Genomic DNA, 24015 nt, shown 5'->3' with positions numbered 1-24015 from the left:
CGAACAGCGGAAAAAAATTTAAAAAAAGACATGAGGGAGCTTTTAACACGGCTCGCCCACTTCGTAGTCCAACACCGTGAACACTTGACCACGACACCGTCGCTTTTCATCTTGGCTCAATGTTGCACTTGTTAAACTTGGACCGCTCACTGTTTCTGTTTTGCTTTTTTTTCCACAGTTCAGTGCACCTTCTTCCTTCTTCATGCTTGATCAGTGTTCAGTTGCCGGCCGCGGTGGCCGAGCGGTTCTAGGCGCTTTAGTCCGGAAGAGCGCGACTGATGCGGTCGCAGTTTCGAATCCTGCCTCGGGCATGGTGGTGTGTGATGTCCTTCGGTTATTTAGGTTTAAGTAGTTCTAAGTTCTTGGGGACTGATGACCTCAGATGTTAAGTCTCATAGTGCTCAGAGCCATTTGAACCATTTTTGTGTTCAGTTTTTGATGGGCTGTTCACTGAGCCCTCTTACCAATAAATCTGAGGGGGGTGCGGTGGGGACTTTCCCTTGTCAGTATCACAGAACCAACTGCCGGCCACGTCGCAAATACGAGTTGCCTGCAATCTGCAGACGGCGCAAGCAAACAGTAGCACATTTGATTGGTATGTGGCAGTGATAAAAATAAGTAAACTTTTATACGAGTTGCTTAATGTTTCCCGACGGTATTGTTCTTTTTGTGAGTTTTCCTCAATTTATTGAAACCAATGAAACGTGATTAAAAGAACTTTATCGACTTTATATATATTGATTCGATAGTACGAAAGTTACTTCCTGGTTAGTGTCTCAGGTATTTTATTCTCAGTTGACAGTCACGTCTTCAGTATTTTCCTACAAGAGCAAGGCGAGCTCATAAATTTCTGTCTTGTTTTCAATTTTTTGCTACCCGATAATAAGTGTGAAAATCAGAGAACTCTGTTCGATATCGTAAAACGTGTCTGATTCAGATCTCAAAGAATGCCGCCACAATATTTCCATTCCGCGTGCTCTCTCACATCGCAAGCACAGCGACAAGGAAATTATCATGTAGAAAATTCCTTATTTAAAGTAGGAAATTTTCATTACCTTAAATGTTTGATAACTTGCATCGTCATTTACTCTGGAAACTAAAGTAACTGTAAATAACGCTATTACATCTAATAAGTTCCCTTTAATTTACGTCTATGGTCACAATCTTTTTGTTTAACAGGTTACCGGTTTCAGTCTTTAATGACCATCATCTGATCTGCAGCAAAAATGGGAAAAATATAAAAAACTCACTCGCAAACTGTATACAGCTTAAGAACAATACATAGACCGTACCGAAAAGTAGTACTGACAAAATTTACATTTGTGCGCTTTAAATATGAAGAGGCATACCTGTTTCATAAAAACAAAGTCCTAATGTACTGCAGCCATAGTGGCATCGTCAAATGTTAAATGCGGAATCAGCACCAGCATCGTCAAATACATACAAATAACATCACATACACGAATCATGTTGTCAGTAATACTACTGTTTAAAAGAAGCATCCGTACAGTAGCCACAAGATGTATGTGTTGTTAAGTTCACCAGATGCCGCTAATATCGGCATACACTAGTTTTCAATAATTAATTGAAACAGCGAAAGTAAAGGGGGATACAATCGTTGAAGTCTGTACTAAGCTTATAAAGTATAAAAGGCGTTACAGCAATAAAAAGCGCTAACAGAGGGCGCTGATTATGTGCAGCACTATATTTTCTTTCATTTGTGGCTCGTTTAGCGATTTGTTTTATGTTGTTTAATATTACCCGGTGCACTATCAACGATGTTTAATATTTATGTCATTATCTAGAATATTGGCACTAGAGCACATGTCAACCACTGTTTTTTAACTTTTCCTCTTTTTAACAATATTACTTTTGTCGTTCTTCTTTTTATTGCTTTTTATTACTGTAATGCCGCAGTCTGGAACCGCGTGACGGCTACGGTCGCAGGTTCGAATCCTGCCTCGGGCATGGATGTGTGTGATTTCCTTAGGTTAGTTAGGTTTAAGTACTTCTAAGTTCTAGGGGACTGATGACCACAGATGTTAAGTCCCATAGTGCTCAGAGCCATTTGAACCATTTTTTTGAACTGTAACGCCTTTTATACTTTATAAGCTTCTTACAGACTTCAACGATTGTATCCCCCTTTATTTTCGCTGTTTCAATTAATTATAGAAAACTAGTGTATGCCGACATTAGCGAGATATGGTGAACTTACAACACAAACATCTTGTGGCTACTGTACGGATGCTTGTTTTAAACAGTAGTATTACTGACAACATGACTCGTGTATGTGATGTTATTTATATGAATTTGACGATGCTGGTGCTGTTTCCGCATTTACCATTTGACGATGCCACTATGGCTGCAGTACATTAGGACTTTGTCTTTATGAAACAGGTATGCCTCTTCATGTTGAAAGTGCACAAATGTAAATTTTGTCAGTACTACTTTTCAGTATGGTCTATGGATTGTTCTTAAGCTGTATACAGTTTGCGAGTGTATTTATAGTTTTCCCATTGTTGCTGCAGATCTGCTGATGGTCATTAAAGACCGAAGCCGGTAATCTGTTAAACAAAAAGATTGTGACCATAGACGTAAATTAAAGGAAACTTATTACATATACGGATCACTGTGTTTTTTCGCGACGATGTCGCAGCTTGTGAAGCTATTATACCTGTTTATTACTCCAAACTGTACGTAAACTAAGTATCATAGATAATTTGATGTTACTGTTAAGGATACAGGGATAACGGTTTACATTCCCAACGTTTTGCTAGTTTCAACTTCTTATTTACTTTTAGTCACGACGACGTTATTTTCCTTTCATTTCCGCATCTCAACGTCAGCTCCCTCGTTGCCCACGGTCTCGGCATCCACCTTTCATTGCTTCCTCAGGCATCAGTTTTGTCTGTTTTCCTACGCCTGAAGACCTAACCGCTTTCCTAATCTTTTATTTATGTTTTTTACGCATTTAGTCTGTAGACCCGATAGCTGAGTGGTGCCGGCACGGTAGCTCAGCGTGTGCGGTCAGAGGGTTAGCTGCCGTCTGTAATAAAAAAACTGAGTTAATCGATCAACAACGAACTTAAACGGGTGTCTTACTACGTCCGCCCCGAGTAGACACGCAAAAAAAAAAAGGTCAGCGTGACGGATTGCCGTCCTATGTGCCCGAGTTCGATTCCCGGCTGGGTCGGGGATTTTCTCCGCTCAGGGACTGGTGTTGTGCTGTCTTCATCATCATTTCATCCCCATCCAGCGCGCAGGTCGCCCAATGTGGCGTCGAATGTAATAAAACCTGCACCAAGGCGGCCGGACCTGCCCCGCAAGGGCTAATAACGCCAAACGCTCATTTCCATTTTTACCGTATGTACAGCAGGCCACCTCCTATAAACATCGCTTCGCCGTCTTTAAAACATTTTTGTTAAATTCTTGTAACCACGCTACGATATATTTTTTGCAAATAAATATGACATACACGCTTCTTCAGTTACTATAGCTGCAGTATTTGACAGAGTAGCTATTATGTTGCTGCTGTTATTGATTAGGATGAGTTGTATAGTTTCATAATCTAACTGTAGAGTATCATGATTTCAAATTTGCAGCTCCCTGCCACACCACTGAGCACTCTTATCACTAAACTGAGGGGGGGGGGGGGGGGGAGAATGGGGAGTTTCCCTTGTCAGTATCACCACAGAATCAACTGCCGGCCATCTCAAATGTGAGTTGCCTGCAATCTGCAGACGACGCAAGCGCAAAGTAGTATCCTACATAGGCTGTAATAAAAATGAAGTTACAATACACTTGTGTATACGCTTTAAGACGCTACCATAGTCGCTCTTTCAGTACCTATACAGCTGAAGATGCTTATAAAATTACTTTCTTCATAAATAAAGCAAAAACCCTTCTATTGATATGATAAGTCAGTACATTTTGCATTATCACTGTAAAAATAATATAGATGATGTTTGTAGCAGGTGGTGTGATTTCATGGCACGGAGATTCTAGTTTGCATTATTTTTAGCAATTGTTATTGTAATTCACGTACTTACATGTCGACATTTTGACAAAAAACATGTATCGAAAAACAAGATTAGTTGTTTTCCTTATAGACTAATATTGTTTAACTTAGTTTATCTTCTGTCCTCATTAAGGGGCTAAATTTGTTCATACAATCAAGAGTATGGTTGCAAATTTATGTCACATCGATTTACATCTCTTCCTTCCAGTAAGTCCGTATGGAAGTTGTATCTCTCAATGACATTTTTACTGTCTTTTCTTGAGCCTGTTCTGGATATTTTCGTACAAGATACAAAAGTCGGAAGAATTAAGCTGTCCTGGTCACTGTGTCACTTATTCACAGAAGAAATGCTGAAAATGTGGTTTACTTCTTTCAAGAGCCCCTCTTCCTTTATAAAGATATTTTATGCCCCGGTTTATATTTATAATCATAATCGCCTTCCTGATTCGTAGAAATGTACCGTCATAATTTTGTTTCTTGCCTCGCAGTATGTGTCGAAGTATTGACAATTTCGTCGCAGGAACGCGTGATTACTTAACGTTCCACACTCGTAGTTTCCTTGCTGTACTTGTGGGTACGTTCCCAAATTTTTCATTGCAGTGGGGTATAATGTGCTCTTATAGGTTGCTCCTACAATACTTAGGTGTTTGATGCCTCGGTCTTTCGCTCTGGTTGAATCTCGTTCCAATAATATACAGCCAGATATCTTAGTCATAACTGAATAATCGGTCTTTTTTAAAAGTAAAGTAAGTAAAAAAATCTTAGCAAGAAATTTAAAAAAACCGTTTTAGAAGGAAAATATCAGGCATTAAGAGAGTGTGCTCATATGAACTGATAATATATGTGTCCCTTGATTGGTGTATACATCAATTGTTACATGAATACAAAAACTTACGGTGTTATGGGTATTTAAAATGCGGAAACATTCACCCTTTTAAAAAGATTATTCTCATAGGAATAGGACACAGAACAAAATGTTATTTGGCCACATTAGTTACTTAAATGTTGCAAAAACGATTCTGAGGCACAGAAAATGTACACAATACTTTTAAATTTGCAAAGGAAACAGAGAAATATTGGAAAAGGTACATAAAACTCAAGTTTTTCACTTGTGATGAACTGTTTTCCTCAGTCATCGTCATATGTTTTACTACTGCCAGTAGTACAGCTCAAAGGTTCCTCGTATAATTACTTATGCTCACTTGGAATGTACTGCTGCATCCTTTGTATGCGTTGAAGTTTTTGCACTTTAATTGGCACGCGTCCTGCTGGGTTGACGTGGTTTGTTGGTGCAGGAACAGGTTCTCGCTGGTGTGCCATGAAGAAAGTGTGCGCCACTAATCCGTTGACACACTTCCAACCTTTGATGAGCCCAGCTCTGGCATTATAACACACAAAATGGAAGAAACTGCTGACTGTTAAGTTAAACCTGTCACATCTTGGTTTGTTCCTTGTTTCTCCAGAAACTGTTGTCTTCTTATAATGTTAAGTTCACCAGCGTTTAAAATCCAGAATGTCAGATGAGTCAACTTCTGTAACTACAAATATGCCAGGTTTTGTACTAATTTGCAGAATGTGCTGTGTTATTTGATGAATAGTGAATATCCTGTCATTCTGTCGACGCTTCTTTGAAATGATGCAAAGTCTCGATCGTATGGTAAAAAGCTGTGTCCTCTCACTGGGAAAAACTGTCGAATAAGTTTGAAACGTCCAGAATCTGTCAGTGAACGTAGGAATATAGGGAGCGTTTAGTTTTTGTTCTGTCACGTGCAATTATCATAGAACAGTTGAAGCTCTGTGATATTTTCGGGGATAGACTTCAGATAATCAGATAAAATGGAAACGACTTCATTGGCACACTTTCCATCGGTTCCTTCACAATAGACATACAAAGTGCTTGAACCCTTTTTTATGTCCTGAATATTTATACTCACCGGACCATCGCCAACTGTTCCGTTTCAAAAGGGCGCATGTCGCTGACGTACGCCCATTTAAAACAAAATGCGCTTTTCAGCTCCATATTACAAGGCAGCTGACGTGTTACGGACGCCCTTTTAAACACAAATGACAGACCTACCCTCATAATATATAAACTACTGAGAAACGTGACTTAGCCAAAGTAGTGACTGACGCCCTTTTAAAAAAGGCCGATTCGATTGGAGACAAGTGTAAGACAGTGCCTGTTCCTTCTCATATTCTGACACAGAAAATATCAATTATTACTCGTTGCAGCTAGAGGAAAACACTACAGTACTTGTTCTTCTCTAACAGATACAAATACATTTTAAACTTTCCGTAAGCTCTTATGACGCAATCTACAAAATTACATTTACGTCGACACGAAAGATTTCAGCTCTCTTCATCTTGAAAACTATACCAATAAACACTCTGATCGTACTAATGGAAAAAGGAAATACCTATTGGAGTAAGGAGGCGGTTGTGTGTGTGTGTGTGTGTGTGTGTGTGTGTGTGTGTGAGCGTGTGTGTGTGGGGTGGGAGGGGGAGGGGGGAAGGAGGAAGGGAGGAGGGGGTTGCATGTGCGAGTCCTCCCTGCCTTCGGAACCCTGATACACAAACATCGTGTTCTGGAATTTCAGTGTTTACTTTGTGAGTGCTGTTCATTAAAATGACTGAATGATCATGCATATGAGGATAAGAACTATCAGAAGAACTAAATAATCGGAAAATATTGTCGCGAAATTTTATCACGCAACTGCATTACGATAAAAGAAAAGTGTTTTTTTTCGACTCATGAACAAAACTCACAAAAATCTTACGTTGCTGGTGATGACGAGCTATATGGTCAATTACAGACTATCCTACAAAACACAACCTTCTAGACTCTAGAGGCTAAGGTAATCATCACAACAGATTTAAAACGTTTTTATATTTTACATCCTTTTCAATGATTAATAAGTTCAAAAAATGTTCAAATGTGTGTGAAATCTTATGGGACTTAACTGCTAAGGTCATCAGTCCTTAAGTTTACACACTACTTAACCTAAATTATCCTAAGGAAAAACACACACACACCCATGCCCGAGGGAGGACTAGAACCTCCGCCGGGACCAGCCCCACAGTCCATGACTGCAGCGCCTTAGACCGCTCGGATTAATAAGTAAAACATGTTGTGTTTTCCAGAGCTGAGCACAATATGACCCACTGATAATATCCCAGATTTGCTGAAACAAGGATTGCCAGCAAGAAGATTATTTGTTTAAAACTCAGATGGAACTCGGTTCCCAAAATTTTGTCAGCAAATACAACTGCAGTTACAGCATGGAATACCAAATTATGATGAAAATGATATTTGAATCCAGTCAATGACAGCTATTGCGGCCGATTATCATTCACAAAATTTGTTTTCGCCGTTGACTCTGTTGCAGATGAAACACTGGCTTTTTTAAAGTCAGAAAGAATTTAATTCTACTTGCAGAGATTCTTAAACTTGCTGTACTGGCTATCTTTCCCAAGTGATTGACTTGTATTTCAGATAGTACCTAAAAATCAGCCGGAAGTGTGAGACCGTTTACTTGAATAAACCAATTGAAAAATGGTTCAAATGGCTCTGAGCGCTATGGGACTTAACTGCTGTGGTCATCAGTCCTCTAGGACTACTTGAACCTAACTAACCTAGGGACACCACACACATCCATGCCCGAGGCAGGATTCGAACCTGCGACAGTAGCGGTCGCGTGGTTCCAGACTGTAGCGCCTAGAACCGCTCGGCCACTCCGGACGGCAAACCAATTGAAATTCCCACTTTAATGATGATGCTTAGTAATCTCTTAAATTTTCATTTCAAATTCGTACTACTTTTTCTAAGACCCAGTTGCAGGGTAGTAGACATAAACGGTCAACTTGTCTCACATTTATAATTTTTTTTATTTTTTTTTTAGGTTTTAGATATTTTGGCCATGACGTTTACTTAGACTCTGCAAGCGTTTCAGGGATTAAGTTTGCCAATTTAGATGTAGATAGTAAATTATTTTGCTTTATCACTTTTCCCCACTCTCTCATAATATTTTATCCTGCGGATTCAAAACGCTGTCGTCAGTGTGTTCATCTTGCTCCTCTGTGCTGTGTATTTCCCCTGAAATTTATTGCGGCCAACACGGCTGCCGCCTGTAGCTGCAGCAAACGGAAGCTGGAGGACGGGGTTGGATGATGGGCGGGGGGCAGACAGAGGCGGGGGAAGCGAGGGCCGACCTTCATAAACAATCTGCCCTCTTGCCTGGCGCGCAGCTCATCGTTCCAAACCTGCTTCTCATTATCACTACGGTGACACCTCATTATTAAAAGCGTCTCTTTATGAGGACACAAATATAGCAGGCATTTACTTCCTGATTCTCAGTTTCAAGTGTAAAAAGATGACCGAGAACCTACTGATTTTCAGAAATCAGATGTAAGTATTATTACTGCCTGTAGAATTCGGTCGTGTAAATCCATACATATGATAAAAGTAGATGTCCGTATGTGTGGATGTATGTACGTACGTCCTCCTAAACCACTGGACATGTTTTAGCCAAACACGGTACACATACCACGTCTGCTGGAAAAGAATCGTTGTGGGCTAAGAACGCCTACCTATCAAAAAGGGTGGCGGTGAAAAAGACGTGTAGTTCACGATCCGTGAATATTCATAATTTATTCATCCAGTACGTGAGATTTTGTGACTTGCAACAAATTTTACACATAATATCAAACCTTTGCGAAACTTTTTCTCGCTGACAACCCCTACAAAGTGATGAAATCAAAAAAGTAAATCGCTTGGTGCATTTTCGCTGTTCGTGCAGTAAAACTGCAGCGTGAAGCAGGACGTTTTAATTTCTTACTTCTTTTCTACTAGTTGTATTTGCAACAAATTTAGCAGACAGTATTCACATATGCCGTTGAATGTACCAGTACCAGCAAAATTATATAATCGTACGAGACATAGTTCAGGAGATATGACGTCAAATACTGAGACACAAGAAAAACTTCCGCATCACGAATGACGTTTTAATTCATTACTCCTTTACTACAAAATCTATGCGCAACACGTTTAGCAGACAGTATCCACATATGCCACTGAATTTACCTACCAAAATATATCATTTTATGACACATAGTGCAGGAGACATGACGTCATAAACGTTGAGTAGCGTGAAAACGAAACTGCAGGGCAAATTTAGATAGAAATGCAGGTGAAATATGTGTGTAAGTATGTGAGAAATATGTAAAATATATGTGACATGTGCTAAGCGCTAAAAGAGGCGGATAAAAAACTCCTCCTAAACCCCTGGATCTATTTCAACCAAACTTTGTGTACATATTACATAACATTTGGAAGGGAATGCAGTGGGGTAAGAACCAGCCAACTCCAATTCAGATGGGGTGGGTTGGGGAGAGGGAGGGGTGACAACGCGGAAGAAGAACAGAGGGACCAAGAGGTGTACAAACAGAGAGGGGGAAGGATGACGCGAAATTAAGTATGAGGTAGCAGAAGATGGACAGAGAGAGGGAGAGTGGGAAGAGGATAGAGGAAGGACAGAGGATGAGACGGACGGAGAGAGGGAGTGGAAGAGATCGACTAATTTAACTGTAGTAAATACGCACTCAGGCAACGCCAGGTACTCATACTTCTGCTCGACCATTTCGTTGAAATTTTATTTTTACGTTCGCAAATGTCCTCGATGAAAGTTGGTAAAGTTTAACGTTCGTCGAAGCAATACTGGCCAAGATAGAGTCAGTTGTTTGACCCCATGAACGAACTTGCACAGAGTGAGCGTAAACTTCTGGCGACTTTGAGCTGATATATCTCCGGTAATATTTTGTTGAAAGAAATGAAATTTCGCCATCTTGTACAATTATATGCGTTCTCTTAATAATAATGATGAAACGAATTTTACGAGCTATATTCAGCCAGAAAATTTTAAACAAAGTCACTCGAAAAATTGCGTGTCGGAAAAAATTTCAAAGTTTTCTGGCTTGTATCTCGGGGATTAAAGGTAAGACGAACGTGAAACTTGATATTTAGTAACCTTGCACTACAAGGTTGCCAGATATAGAGTTCCATTTATGTACCACTTTCCAATACTGAATAAATTAAGTGCAGAGTTCAAGATTTTGTAAAAACGTCATAAATGCCGTATTTTCGACCAGATTTTGCAAAAACTGTGTTCTATCAAACTCTTCAAAGTGGTGTCATTAGAATAAAACAAAGTCTATTTGATTACCAAACGCAGACTAACAGTGCTAGATAATTTGAACCAAAGCTGGGTGCGAAAATGGCGGCACCAAGCAAATATAAACTTCGGATTCCTATATCTCGTAGAGTGAACACATGCTGAGCGTGAAACTCAATACGCATTTAGCACAAGCGCCCACAGCTCTTAAGGCATCCATTTTAGAGCCCATATTTACTGGACATTTGTTGCATGTTTTGGTCCATACTACCTCCTCCAAAAATATGAAAACTAAAGAGCTTGTAGCAGAAGAGATGTGTTCCACAGTATCAGTATCGAAGATGAACCAGTGCTCATAGCTCTTTAAGTATGCATTTTAGAGCCCGTGTTTACTAGGCCTTGTATTTCTTGTTTTGGTCGGTATTACTACCTCTGAAAGTTGCCTATCATACAGTCTTAGCAACAACAGCGCTGGTACATGCATTCCACTGTCAGAGGTATCAGACCGCTTTTCGCTTATACCTTACGACACTGTAGTTTCCGGACTAGGAGGAGGAGGATATTAGTGTTTAACGTCCCGTCGACAACGAGGTCATTAGAGACGGAGCATAAGCTCGGGTTAGGGAAGGATGAGGAAGGAAATCGGCCGTGCCCTTTCAAAGGAACCATCCCGGCATTTGCCTGAGGTGATATAGGGAAATCACGGAAAACCTAAATCAGGATGGCCGGACGCGGGATTGAACCGTCGTCATTCCGAATGCGAGTCCAGTGTGCTAACCACTGCGCCACCTCGCTCGGTCCGGACTAGGGTCCTTACTTCAAATTCATATATTTTCCCCTTCTCCACCACGCTTGAAAATTTGTAACGTCATTACGGAATCACCCTGTAGGTCTCTTAGGCTTTAAGCATTTATTCCTGTCGATAGCTTTTATAATCTCAACACTGATTACATCATACCCGTGATACTTCCTTTCCAACAGTCAAGTTATGTCTTCGTAAATTTATAATGGTCTTTATATTCATAAAACAGAATATCACAGATGAAACTAAATACTGCTTTTGCACTTAAAATATTCGTTTAAAAATAGCACCTGTCGTAAGTTCATACTTTTCCTAGCGTTATCTCATAGTCACGGGGTTCTCTTAAACTTCATGATTTCCCAGATTGTTTATTCTGATTTTGTGCTCACCATAGCTGGAAAACTGTGTGCGTTACGTGTGTGAATCGTGTGAACTTTCTTCAGTGGGGAAGCATATGTCACCTGTTTACATACCACGTGTTCCGAAGCAATGATCGAGAACCAGCCCAGCATTTGGCGAAACGAGCGTGGTAAACCGCCGAACAATCACATTCGGGTTGGCCGATATATCAGACCAAGAATCGGTAGTCTGATTCTCCGATATGATCCTTATCTGGCCTACCTGCCTGTTATCATTGGCTGGCACGCTGCGTGTTAAGCTATACGGGCAAGTCAAAGCGTAATTCTACGCCATGTATTTTTCTTTATTTTTGTGGTAACATATGAAACATGTTCTGACGCCGAAGTCACATTTTGGTGATACTGATTCTGATCTGCCAGGCTCTTTGTAGGAAATGAAGTGCATATGTAGCAGTACTAGTTTCATTCAAACAACACTATGAACGAATGGCTTTTATACAGTCAAGATTCTCAACTGTCTACACCATGAGGTAAGCCATCCACAAGATTGATTTCAGATTCTTACTTTTGTGTAGCGAAATACGTTTTGAAAATAAATCTTGAATGGAACCACATTTTCTTGCTTTGTGGCTAAAGAAGATGTATCCACTAGCATAAAAATATTATCAGAATTTCAATAAATATACTAAGGCACTTAACTTCAGAATCAATACAGTCGCTCAAGGAAAGTTGCTGGAGAACAGGAGGGAATTTTGTTGTTTTGCTCAAGTGTGACGCTCTCCGCGAGAGGTTATTGCGCGCCTGGCTGGCAGAGGGCAGCACCAGGCAACGGCCCAGTATGTTGCCTGGCGATCAATAAGTCGCTTTTTCCGAGAGAGAGAAGTAATGGTGGGGAATGGGGCGGGGGAGGGGGGGCAGAGTTATACAATATACGTGTCGTTATATGCAGTAAAACTGATCTTTATTTTCAATTTCACACATATTGCTATTTATCTCAGTGATAAGAAATTGGATAAAGCATCGCAGGTACCCCTAAATTCTGGTATATTTCCAGTCACAACGCAACAAGTTCTCAAACACTTTTCACAATCCCACTTCCTCTAGCTTTCAGTTTCCTACTTACTAAGGAATTATTGTAGACACAATGATGAACGTATAATTTGAAGCATGAAAATTGTAATACTTGAAAACGTTGGACATTCATTTGAAATCTACCCAAAATTAGATATTGCAAATAAATTCGTAAACTATGAACTGGAAATCTACTTTTTTGTTTGATGTGTTGCCAAGCACCAGTCTACTTAAGTTCCACACAGCAATAATGAACATTTATGGAAACCTCTCCTTGACATGGTCACATTCATGCAAAATGAACAAAGCTTATGCAGTTGATCTCATGAAATTACATTTTCCTGGAGACATATGAGTCTCAGCTTTATCTTCGATAAGGACAGAAGCTGAAAAAGTGAATAAAAATTTATGCACTGGCTAGGACTTGAACCCGGGTCCCCTGCTTGTCACGTAAATGCATTGTGATGTGCTTGTTACAAGGGAACCTCCCCATCGCATCCCCCTCAGATTTAGTTATAAGTTGGCACAGTGACAGGCCTTGAAAAACTGAACACAGATCAATCGAGAAAACAGGAAGAAGTTGTATAGAACTATGAAAAAAGTAAGCAAAATATACAAACTGAGTAGTCCATGCGCAAGGGAAGGAACATCAAGGAAAGTGTGAGCTTACGAGCGCCGTGGTCCCGTGGTTAGCGTGAGAAGCTGCGGAACGAGAGGTCCTTGGTTCAAGTCTTCTCTCGAGTGAAAAGTTTGATTTTTTATTTTCAGACAATTATCAAAGTTCAGGCACTCACACATAATCAACTTCGCTCTCCAAAATTCCAGGCCATGTTCAGATTTGCTTGGACATACGCAGGATTTGACGGTCTACACACAGAAACATTTGAAATCGTATGTTTTGACAGAGCACAGGGAAAACTGTGCGACTGTGAAACTGTTGCATTCATTTGTTGCAGTTTATCTGACAAACACTTATGTCTTCATCACTTTTTTTGGGAGTGATTTGTGGTGTCACCGCCAGACGCCACACTTGCTAGGTGGTAGTTTTAAATCGGCCGCGGTCCATTAGTACATGTCGGACCCGCGTGTCGCCACTGTCAGTGATCGCAGACCGAGCGCCACCACAAGACAGGTCTCGAGATACGGACTAGCACTCGCCCCAGTTGTACGGACGACTTTGCTAGCGACTACACGGACGAAGACTCGCTCATTTGCAGAGCAGCTAGTTAGAATAGCCTTCAGCTAAGTCCATGGCTACGACCTAGCAAGGCGCCATTAGCATTACATTGCATTTATCTAGAGAGAGTCTCACTTGCATCATCAAGAACGCTGTATACAAATGATGGATTAAAATTAAGTATTCCAGCAGCTACGTACTTTTCTTTATAGCATTCATTACGTATCCTGTTTCAGACCTCACGCCACCCTGCGTGAGTTAGCGCGTGCATCTTGGCCGCCTCTTTCTATTAGTGTACGTAGTGTTGGCAAGTCTGCCGACACTACATGATTATCACATCCACAAGAAAACCTAAATCGGGCAAGGTAGAAGAATCTTTTTATCCATTCGCCAAGTGTGCAAGTTAGGTGGGTCGACAACATATTTCTGTCATGTGACGCACTTGCCGTCACCAGTGTCGTATAGAATATATCAGACTCGTTTTCCTGTGGAGGAATCGGTTGACTTATGACCTTGCGATCAAATTTTTTCGGTTCCTATTGGAGAGGCACGTCCTTTCGTCTACTAATCGCACGGTTTTGCGGTGCATTCGCAAAACACAGATACTAAACTTATTACAGTGAACAGTGACGTCAATGAATGAACGGACAGAGCGTAACTTTGTGAAAATAAAGAAAGTAAAATTTTCACTTGAGGGAAGACTCGAACCAAGGACCTCTCGCTCTGCAGTTGCTAACTCTAACCACGGGACCACGGGGCACGTAGTCTTACGGTATCCTTGATGTTGCTTATCTTGCGCATGGACTACTCAGTTTGTATATTTTTCTTATTTTTTCATAGTTCCACACAACTTCTTCTTGTTTTCTCAATTGATCTGTGTTCAGTTCTTCAAGGCCTATCCACTGTGTCAATTTATAACTAAATCTGAGGGGGATGCGATGGGGAGGTTCCCTTGTTAGCAGATCTATCTATCAAGCTGGAGACCCGGGTTCAAGTCCTGACCACTGCACAAATTTTAATTCATTGATTCAGCTTGTATCCTTATGCAATTGGTTTACTTTTGTGTTGCTCGAAGTTCCTTTTAGTGGGCATCGGTGTGTACCACCTCTTGAGCCACAGGTTCATGAGTTGATGCTACACTCATGGAAATGGAAAAAAGAACACATTGACACCGGTGTGTCAGACCCACCATACTTGCTCCGGACCGCAGCGACGCACGGATGCACGCCAAGACCGTAGGATCCTACGCAGTGCCGTAGGGGACCGCACCGCCACTTCCCATCAAATTAGGGACACTGTTGCTCCTGGGGTATCGGCGAGGACCATTCGCAACCGTCTCCATGAAGCTGGGCTACGGTCCCGCACACCGTTAGGCCGTCTTCCGCTCACGCCCCAACATCGTGCAGCCCGCCTCCAGTGGTGTCGCGACAGGCGTGAATGGAGGGACGAATGGAGACGTGTCGTCTTCAGCGATGAGAGTCGCTTCTGCCTTGGTGCCAATGATGGTCGTATGCGTGTTTGGCGCCGTGCAGGTGAGCGCCACAATCAGGACTGCATACGACCGAGGCACACAGGGCCAACACCCGGCATCATGGTGTGGGGAGCGATCTCTTACACTGGCCGTACACCACTGGTGATCGTCGAGGAGACACTGAATAGTGCACGGTACATCCAAACCGTCATCGAACCCATCGTTCTACCATTCCTAGACCGGCAAGGGAACTTGCTGTTCCAACAGGACAATGCACGTCCGCATGTATCCCGCGGCACCCAACGTGCTCTAGAAGGTGTAAGTCAACTACCCTGGCCAGCAAGATCTCCGGATCTGTCCCCCATTGAGCATGTTTGGGACTGGATGAAGCGTCGTCTCACGCGGTCTGCACGTCCAGCACGAACGCTGGTCCAACTGAGGCGCCAGGTGGAAATGGCATGGCAAGCCGATCCACAGGACTACATCCAGCATCTCTACGATCGTCTCCATAGGAGAATAGCAGCCTGCATTGCTGCGAAAGGTGGATATACACTGTACTAGTGCCGACATTGTGCATGCTCTGTTGCCTGTGTCTATGTGCCTGTGGTTCTGTCAGTGTGATCATGTGATGTATCTGACCCCAGGAATGTGTCAATAAAGTTTCCCCTTCCTGGGACAATGAATTCACGGTGTTCTTATTTCAATTTCCAGGAGAGTATATTTATCCAATGTGAATCTGTTATCTTTATATGACAAGTTAAAGACGAGTTCCCACTGATAAACAGGTTTCCTATGTGGCTAGCTGAACGTTTTGAAGTAATACACTAACAATAAATCTCGAGTAAGTTTTTAACACTATGCTAGAATCTAGTCCTTATAAACCTGATTGCGTCTGAAGACCCTACGCATAAAAATAATAAATCCTCTACGTTTTATCAATGATTAAAAGTGACCTGAGATCTCTTTCTGGGGCAGTGGTCACCAGACTACATCAAGTGGAACAAGGGCGGCGCCACCCCACTCTCCATTACCAAATTTATTCAAGATGGCGGATCCAAGATGGCAGCTATAGATATGGCAATGTCGCAATGATGTCATGGCCAGAAGTTCAAATTTTGGTGGGAAGATCGATCAATTGGGCTACCTCCACTAACGTAAACCCCTCCCCCCTCCCCTTCCCTCCCTCAGAAAATGGCGAGAAGTTCAAATTCCACCATGACAATGCAACACACCACAGCTACCTCCACCAACCTCAGAAAATGGCAGGGAAGTAGGTCAATTGGGCTACCTCCACCAACCTAAGTCATCCAACCACCATCTCTTCCTAGGAATTGGTGGGAAGAGGACTCAGCCTGTGCTGCATAGGATGGACATAAGTCTTTATTTTCAGCCTTTATTTAAACAATAAGAGGCAGTACCTGCATCCAGTGTGTTCACCATGACTTTCAGAGCCGGCTGGAGTGGCCATGCTGTTCTAGGCGCTGAGTCTGGAGCCGAGCGACTGCTACGGTCGCAGGTTCGAATCCTGCCTTGGGCATGGATGTGTGTCCTTAGGTTAGTTAGGTTTAATTAGTTCTAAGTTCTAGGCGACTGATGACCTCAGAAATTAAGTCGCATAGTGCTCAGAGCCATTTGAACCATTTGAGGTTCAGAGTCCAACTGACCTAGTACACAGAACCGCCACCAGAGGGTGCTGTCATCCCTCCTGTGATGTAATCGAAGATGGTGGTCTGGGGGGGGGGGGAGGAATGGTGGGAACTAACAGGAACCCTTAAACCAGCCATGTGTTAAGACTTCAGCCAGTAGGATGGTGGTATCTGGTAATGTCATTGGAGGGGATATAGGGCAGGCTCAGTAGCTCTGGGACCTCAGTCCTGCTCAGTCAGCCGGCAGCATCAGAAGAAGAAGACGAAGAAGAAGAAGAGCCATGAACTGTCAACAACAGTTGCAATCCAACACAGCCCTGCAGAACAGAAGAAATGGAAAAGTAAGTGTCCCACTTCACATCTTTCTCTGTGGTTAGCGTTACCTCTGCCGCATCCAGACCTATAGCAACCTCGGCTGCCATATTGTCAAGACCTGCACTGACCTCTGGACCTGTGGTAGCAACAACCTCCAGCATGTCTGAACCTGTAGCGACCACGTGGGATCCTGTAGCACGCATAGCCCACTTGCTGGAGCAGGACAAGGAGCTGTTGTTGTCTATCCCACTCATCGATTTGTGTGGCGAGGACACGCGATCTTCTCCCAAGATATTGAACGCTGCTGGTGGTCCCAAACACCAGCAAGATGGAAGAACATCCCTGTGCCAGTACAGCCACAGAGTGCAGATGCTGTGGATGAGAAGGCTTCGAGTGTACCCATGCTTTTCAGTTCTACATACAATTTAACTTCCAATGGAACGAAACGTGTAAATGTGGGTATAGAAGCACACCATGTCTGGGGCTTGCATAAGAGAATAGAAATTGCAATTCATCGAAGTGTGTTAAAGTGCCAAGTACTGAGTTCGACTGGGACGAAATATGTCATGCAGAGCGCTACATCAATCAGCAGGTGACTACGGAGTATTATGCAGCTCGTTCTCCCCCAGACATTCGCCTTACTGGTGTGACACTATCTATTACAACAATGTATGATGACTGTGCACTGTGTGTGAAATCGGGTGACAACTGTGTTTATCTAAGGCACGCCTCAGTTTTGAAGTTATATGATCTGGATACTGCGCTACATCTTGCTTTGGAGAGATTGAACCGCTAGTTGCCGAGCATAGACTCTGCATATAATGATGTTGTAAACTTCCTACGTATGCGTATTGTACATGTTGATGATTTGAAGCAGTACCTTTGTTTACACATGAATGCTTAATCGAAAGAGAAACAGATTAAATGTGAATGTGAAATACCTGACTACTGCGAGGCATCCATTGGCTTGAGGGAGATATGTGCAGAATTTATTGCGAGTCAAAAAGCTTTGTTTGGGAAGTACTGTACAGGTGCGAAGAAGAACATAAAGACAGAGTCTGATAATTTTCTTGAAATACTGCATCCTACGTATGATATTTAAATAAATAGATAATGTATGTATATATAATCTCAAACTGTGTTTGGGTTTTGTTTCATAATTCTCTCATTATAGTCGAAGTATTATGCTTATTAATATCATTATTTTTCAATGCTACACCAGTTATTCACAAAAATGGATGATCAAGTATCTCTTCATGGGTAATATATATGCCCTCGGGAAAAATTACGGCTGTAGTTTCCCCTTGCTTTCGGCCATTCGCAGTACCAGCACTGCAAGGCCGTTTTGGCTAGTGTTACAAGGCCAGATCAGTCAATCACCCAGACTGTTGCCCCTGCACCTACTGAAAAAGCTGCTGCCCCTTTTCAGGAACCACACGTTTGTCTGGCATCTCAACAGATACCCCTCCGTTGTGGTTGCACTTACAGTACAGCTATCTGTATCGCTGAGGCACGCAAGCCTCTCCACCAACGGCAAGGTCAATGGTTCATGGTTCATGTATCTTTCTATATATGTCAACTACTTGTCACTACCTGGAGTAGTTAGTATCATGGCAGGGTTGGTGAAACATCGTCATCACAAGGACTTTGTTGTCGGTAACTGGTCTTGTTGAGATGCGAAAGAAGACCTGAAGAAGAAGAACGGAATTCTCCTTCCTGATAATAAGCAAAGCAATTATTGTAGGTCCATCCGATTGTGGCAAGACTAATGTCCTCATGACGGTGCTAACACATGTGGGTTGAGTCCGAGTTGAACATGTTTGTGTATTCTCAAAAACACTGTTTCAATCCAAGTATCAGCTATTACAGGAGATAATGCGCAGTGTAGATGGTGTTACATACACGACATTCAGTGAAAGCGGTGATATTCCTCCACGTGAAAAAGCAAACCCAAACACTGTCTTAATATTTGACGATGTTGCTGTGGAAAACCAAGACCGAATCCGAAAATATTTCTGTTTCGGTCGTCATATGGGTGCTGACGTATTTTATCGAAGCCAAACATATTCCAGAATCCCGAAAGAGTCATTTAGGGACAATGCAACCCTCATCATAGCCTTCAAACAAGACAATCTGAATTTAAAACACATTTACCACGCACATGTAGGAACTGAAATGTCGTTCAATGATTTTGTGAAGATATGTGCTGATTGCTGGAATCATTCACAGTATGGTTTCTCGTCATTGATAAAACAAGAAAACTGATTCATGGTAGGTACAGGCGAAACTTTCAAGAGTTTCTGCATATATAGCACGGTTGCATATATAGCACGGTAAGAGAGGTTAGTACATCAGTATAGGCTACACCATGGACAAATTCGCGCGCATGTCTAGCTCTATAGAGCGCCTGCTGGGTTTCACAAAATGGCGGGCTTTGAAGAAGGATCCAAGTAAATTTTACATGTCATGTCAGACTGTCCACATACATCCCATCAGCATAATCCAAGCCGAGTGTAACATTGCAACGAACTCCTATCTCAACGATAGTCTGATTAATACTATTTACAGATTCATCCCCTCAGTTGCAACGAGGTATAAAATTGCTGAGAACGCTGACAATGCAATACACCTTCCAGTGACAGCTCAGACAGTAGACTATTTGGAGCTGCGTATTGTGGACCACAATAATCTACTTGTTGGCTATTGTGGTGAGGAAATAATTATACCATTACATCTAAGGCAGGATGAGTGTACAGTATAAAACAAGTGCACGTAATCCACACCTCGTCACTTAGGTACCGAAATGCAAAGTGATAACATGTGCGAACTAAGAGTTTCTTAAATCAGTTGGCTTGAAGCCTCACAATGATGTCCTCACTCAGTATAAACCGCCCAGTAGAGTATGATGAGAGAATTATATGTCAGGATTACTTCTCTCATAAACCTTACGCTTCAGCCACATTTAACAAGAACGATGAAATTAGGGTTGTCATTCAGCACCAAGACGCACTGACGCTTCCATACAAGAGTTTCATATATTTAAAGGGGTAATTCAAGAAAATCGACGGCAGCGATACAGTGGGATCCAAGCTTACACATAGCGCTTTAGAATACCTGTTCCAAGATATACGCTATGAACTCAGTGGGTCTGAGATCGACCGTACACAGAATGTCGGCATAACATCAACCCCTAAAACATATGTCTCTGCATCACCCACGGATTTGCATAGTTTAGAAAATGTGGGGTGGTTCATAGGTGATCCGTAGGGTAGAACAGTTGTGGAGTACAAGCGATTTACTGCATGCATACCTCTAAAAACGCTTATGGGCTACTTTGAGGACATGAGACATTATTATGAACGCTAAACAAGAACACATTCTGATACGGAGTGCGACAGATAATAACTCATACATTCAAGGAGCTCAAGAAGATAATGTGATCACAATCATCAAGATAATGTGCAAAATGCCTCACATCAGTGTATGAGATGAGGAGTGTTTGAAGCTTTTAAAAGTCCAGAATTCTGGAACATTTCTATCAATGACATTTGGCTCGTGGGAGGTTTTCGAGTACCCAGTGTTACCGACTGCGAGCAGACAAACATAGGCCATTAAAACCACCTCGGAGGTAGAGACACATAGATACATCATGCCTGCACATCACACTGATACAAGAGGGAATATAGCAAATTATTCCACCATGTTCGACAACTGCAAGTTAATTAATGCCAAAGTCTACCTGACTTCAGAATTCTACCCATATGACAATTTACACCTGCAGTGGAATGAAAATGTATACAGTCTAGCATATAACGAAACACTTGCGACTTCAGGTAACCCCAAAGTCAATAATCGCACGGACTGAGGTCTGGGGACCTGGGAGGCCAAGCATGAGAAAAGTGGCGGCTGAGCACACGATCATCATCAAACGACGCGCGCTTCTTACTATGAAATTGCTGAAGGAGAAGGAGGAGGGTGTCTACTCAGTCCATGGAAGTTCAAGGAGCTTTCACCGATCATCGTAATAGACTGCTTGAAACAGAATGAGATAATTAATTCTGGACCTATAGATGTGCTAACTGAATTTTAATCTTCGACAAATTACCCAAAACTCACTGCCGCGTATGCTCCAGTTCTACCTGATTGTATGATCAACTACTGCTCACTCACCAGTGTTGTGCAACGAGCTGTATAAATGAAAAGGTGCTGCACCATACATAGAGTATTTCACAAGGGCATATCAAGGTGTGAACATCATTGCAGACGCTCAGGGTCTCTATGATGGTGAGCGTAGGCAGTTCATATTTAAAGATGTTGCATTCATAGCATACACACGAAATGCAGCAATAATAGAGACATTTTCAGCTAACATTGCATCACCAAGGTCTTTCAAGTGCCAAGTGATCAAAAAGTCAGTATAAATTTGAAATTTTACTAAACCACGGAATAATGTAGATAGAGAGGTAAAAATTGACACACATGCTTGGAATGACATGGGGTTTTATTAGGACAAAAAAACACCCCATATTGCTAGATGCGTGAAAGATCTCTTGCGCGCGTCGTTTGGTGATGATCGTTGTGCTCAGCCGCCACTTTCGTCATGCTTGGCCTCCCAGGTCCCCAGACCTCAGGCCGTGCGATTATTGGCTATGGGGTTACCTGAAGTCGCAAGTGTATCGTGATCGACCGACATCTCTAGGGATGCTGAAAGACAACATCCGACGCCAATGCCTCACCATAACTCCGGACATACTTTACAGTGCTTTTCACAACATTATTCCTCGACGACAACTATTGTTGAGGAATGATGGTGGACATATTGAGCATTTCCTGTAAAGAACATCATCTTTGCTTTGTCTTACTTTGTTATGCTAATTATTGCTATTCTGATCAGATGAAGCGCCATCTGTCGGACATTTCTTGAACGTTTGTATTTTTTGGTTCTAATAAAACCCCATGTCATTCCAGGCATGTGTGCAATTTGTACCTCTGTATCTACATTATTCCGTGATTTATTCAGTTTTCAAATTTATACTGACTTTTTGATCACCCGGTATGTGAAGTGTGCTAACACACTGAAGAGTGCAAAGTGGTTAACACATTTCTACAATGGAATTCACTGGGACGATCCTGGCATACCCTGTACAGACATGATTACTGCGCTTAAATTATTTGATCACAGGAATACCATTATCTACGCGAAGGGGAAAGAGTAGATCTCATGGATGCGTCGAATCTTTAAGTTTGCTACTATTCAAGATCTGGAATTCTGTGGGTGTCCTCCTCTCCAACGGCTCAAGAAGAAGAAGATGTGTGAAAATTGTGTTGCTGAGGTTGCTTATGAAAATGTAAAATTGCTTTTAAGTTGGATAAGAAATAAATTAATTTTTACCTCACAACCTCTATGTTCTTCTTTTTTTTCCAGCTCTGTTCCCACTTTGACTTTGTACTACGTCTGTGGATTTCTTCAAGCACAGGAGATATAATCTTAGACATGTCTGCTATATATCTTTGGAAGTGGACATGGCCACGTGTCTCCTGCTCCCATAACCCAATTCGTGCTGCATGATAGGCGTGATTCAATGTAACCATTCTATATATTTTATCATCTTCCATCTTAGACTTCACCTCCTTAATAGCACTCATCTTCAACAAATCTAATGTCATTTGAGACATGCACAGCATTTATATACATATACATACATAATGCAGTAGAGGATAGGGTCTTTTGTAAATAACAACAACAACAACAACAACAACAACAACAACAAAGACGTATGAAAAACTATTCTGACTTGGATGGCTAGCGGCAGGTCAAAAACGTAAAAGCTATCCTATTAACAAGACGCACATGTTGAGAAGATACACTCCTGGAAATGGAAAAAAGAACACATCGACACCGGTGTGTCAGACCCACCATACTTGCTCCGGACACTGCGAGAGGGCTGTACAAGCAATGATCACACGCACGGCACAGCGGACACACCAGGAACCGCGGTGTTGGCCGTCGAATGGCGCTAGCTGCGCAGCATTTGTGCACCGCCGCCGTCAGTGTCAGCCAGTTTGCCGTGGCATACGGAGCTCCATCGCAGTCTTTAACACTGGTAGCATGCCGCGACAGCGTGGACGTGAACCGTATGTGCAGTTGACGGACTTTGATCGAGGGCGTATAGTGGGCATGCGGGAGGCCAGGTGGACGTACCGCCGAATTGCTCAACACATGGGGCGTGAGGTCTCCACAGTACATCGATGTTGTCGCCAGTGGTCGGTGGAAGGTGCACGTGCCCGTCGACCTGGGACCGGACCGCAGCGACGCACGGATGCACGCCAAGACCGTAGGATCCTACGCAGTGCCGTAGGGGACCGCACCGCCACTTCCCAGCAAATTAGGGACACTGTTGCTCCTGGGGTATCGATGAGGACCATTCGCAACCGTCTCCATGAAGCTGGGCTACGGTCCCGCACACCGTTAGGCCGTCTTCCGCTGACGCCTCAACATCGTGCAGCCCGCCTCCAGTGGTGTCGCGACAGGCGTGAATGGAGGGACGAATGGAGACGTGTCGTCTTCAGCGATGAGAGTCGCTTCTGCCTTGGTGCCAATGATGGTCGTATGCGTGTTTGGCGCCGTGCAGGTGAGCGCCACAATCAGGACTGCATACGACCGAGGCACACAGGGCCAACACCCGGCATCATGGTGTGGGGAGCGATCTCCTACACTGGCCGTACACCACTGGTGATCGTCGAGGGGACACTGAATAGTACACGGTACATCCAAACCGTCATCGAACCCATCGTTCTACCATTCCTAGACCGGCAAGGGAACTTGCTGTTCCAACAGGACAATGCACGTCCGCATGTATCCCGCGGCACCCAACGTGCTCTAGAAGGTGTAAGTCAACTACCCTGGCCAGCAAGATCTCCGGATCTGTCCCCCATTGAGCATGTTTGGGACTGGATGAAGCGTCGTCTCACGCGGTCTGCACGTCCAG

The sequence above is a fragment of the Schistocerca americana genome, chromosome X (assembly GCF_021461395.2).
Source record: "Schistocerca americana isolate TAMUIC-IGC-003095 chromosome X, iqSchAmer2.1, whole genome shotgun sequence".
Taxonomy (NCBI): Eukaryota; Metazoa; Arthropoda; class Insecta; order Orthoptera; family Acrididae; genus Schistocerca; species Schistocerca americana.
Note: the sequence above shows the minus strand (reverse complement) of the source record.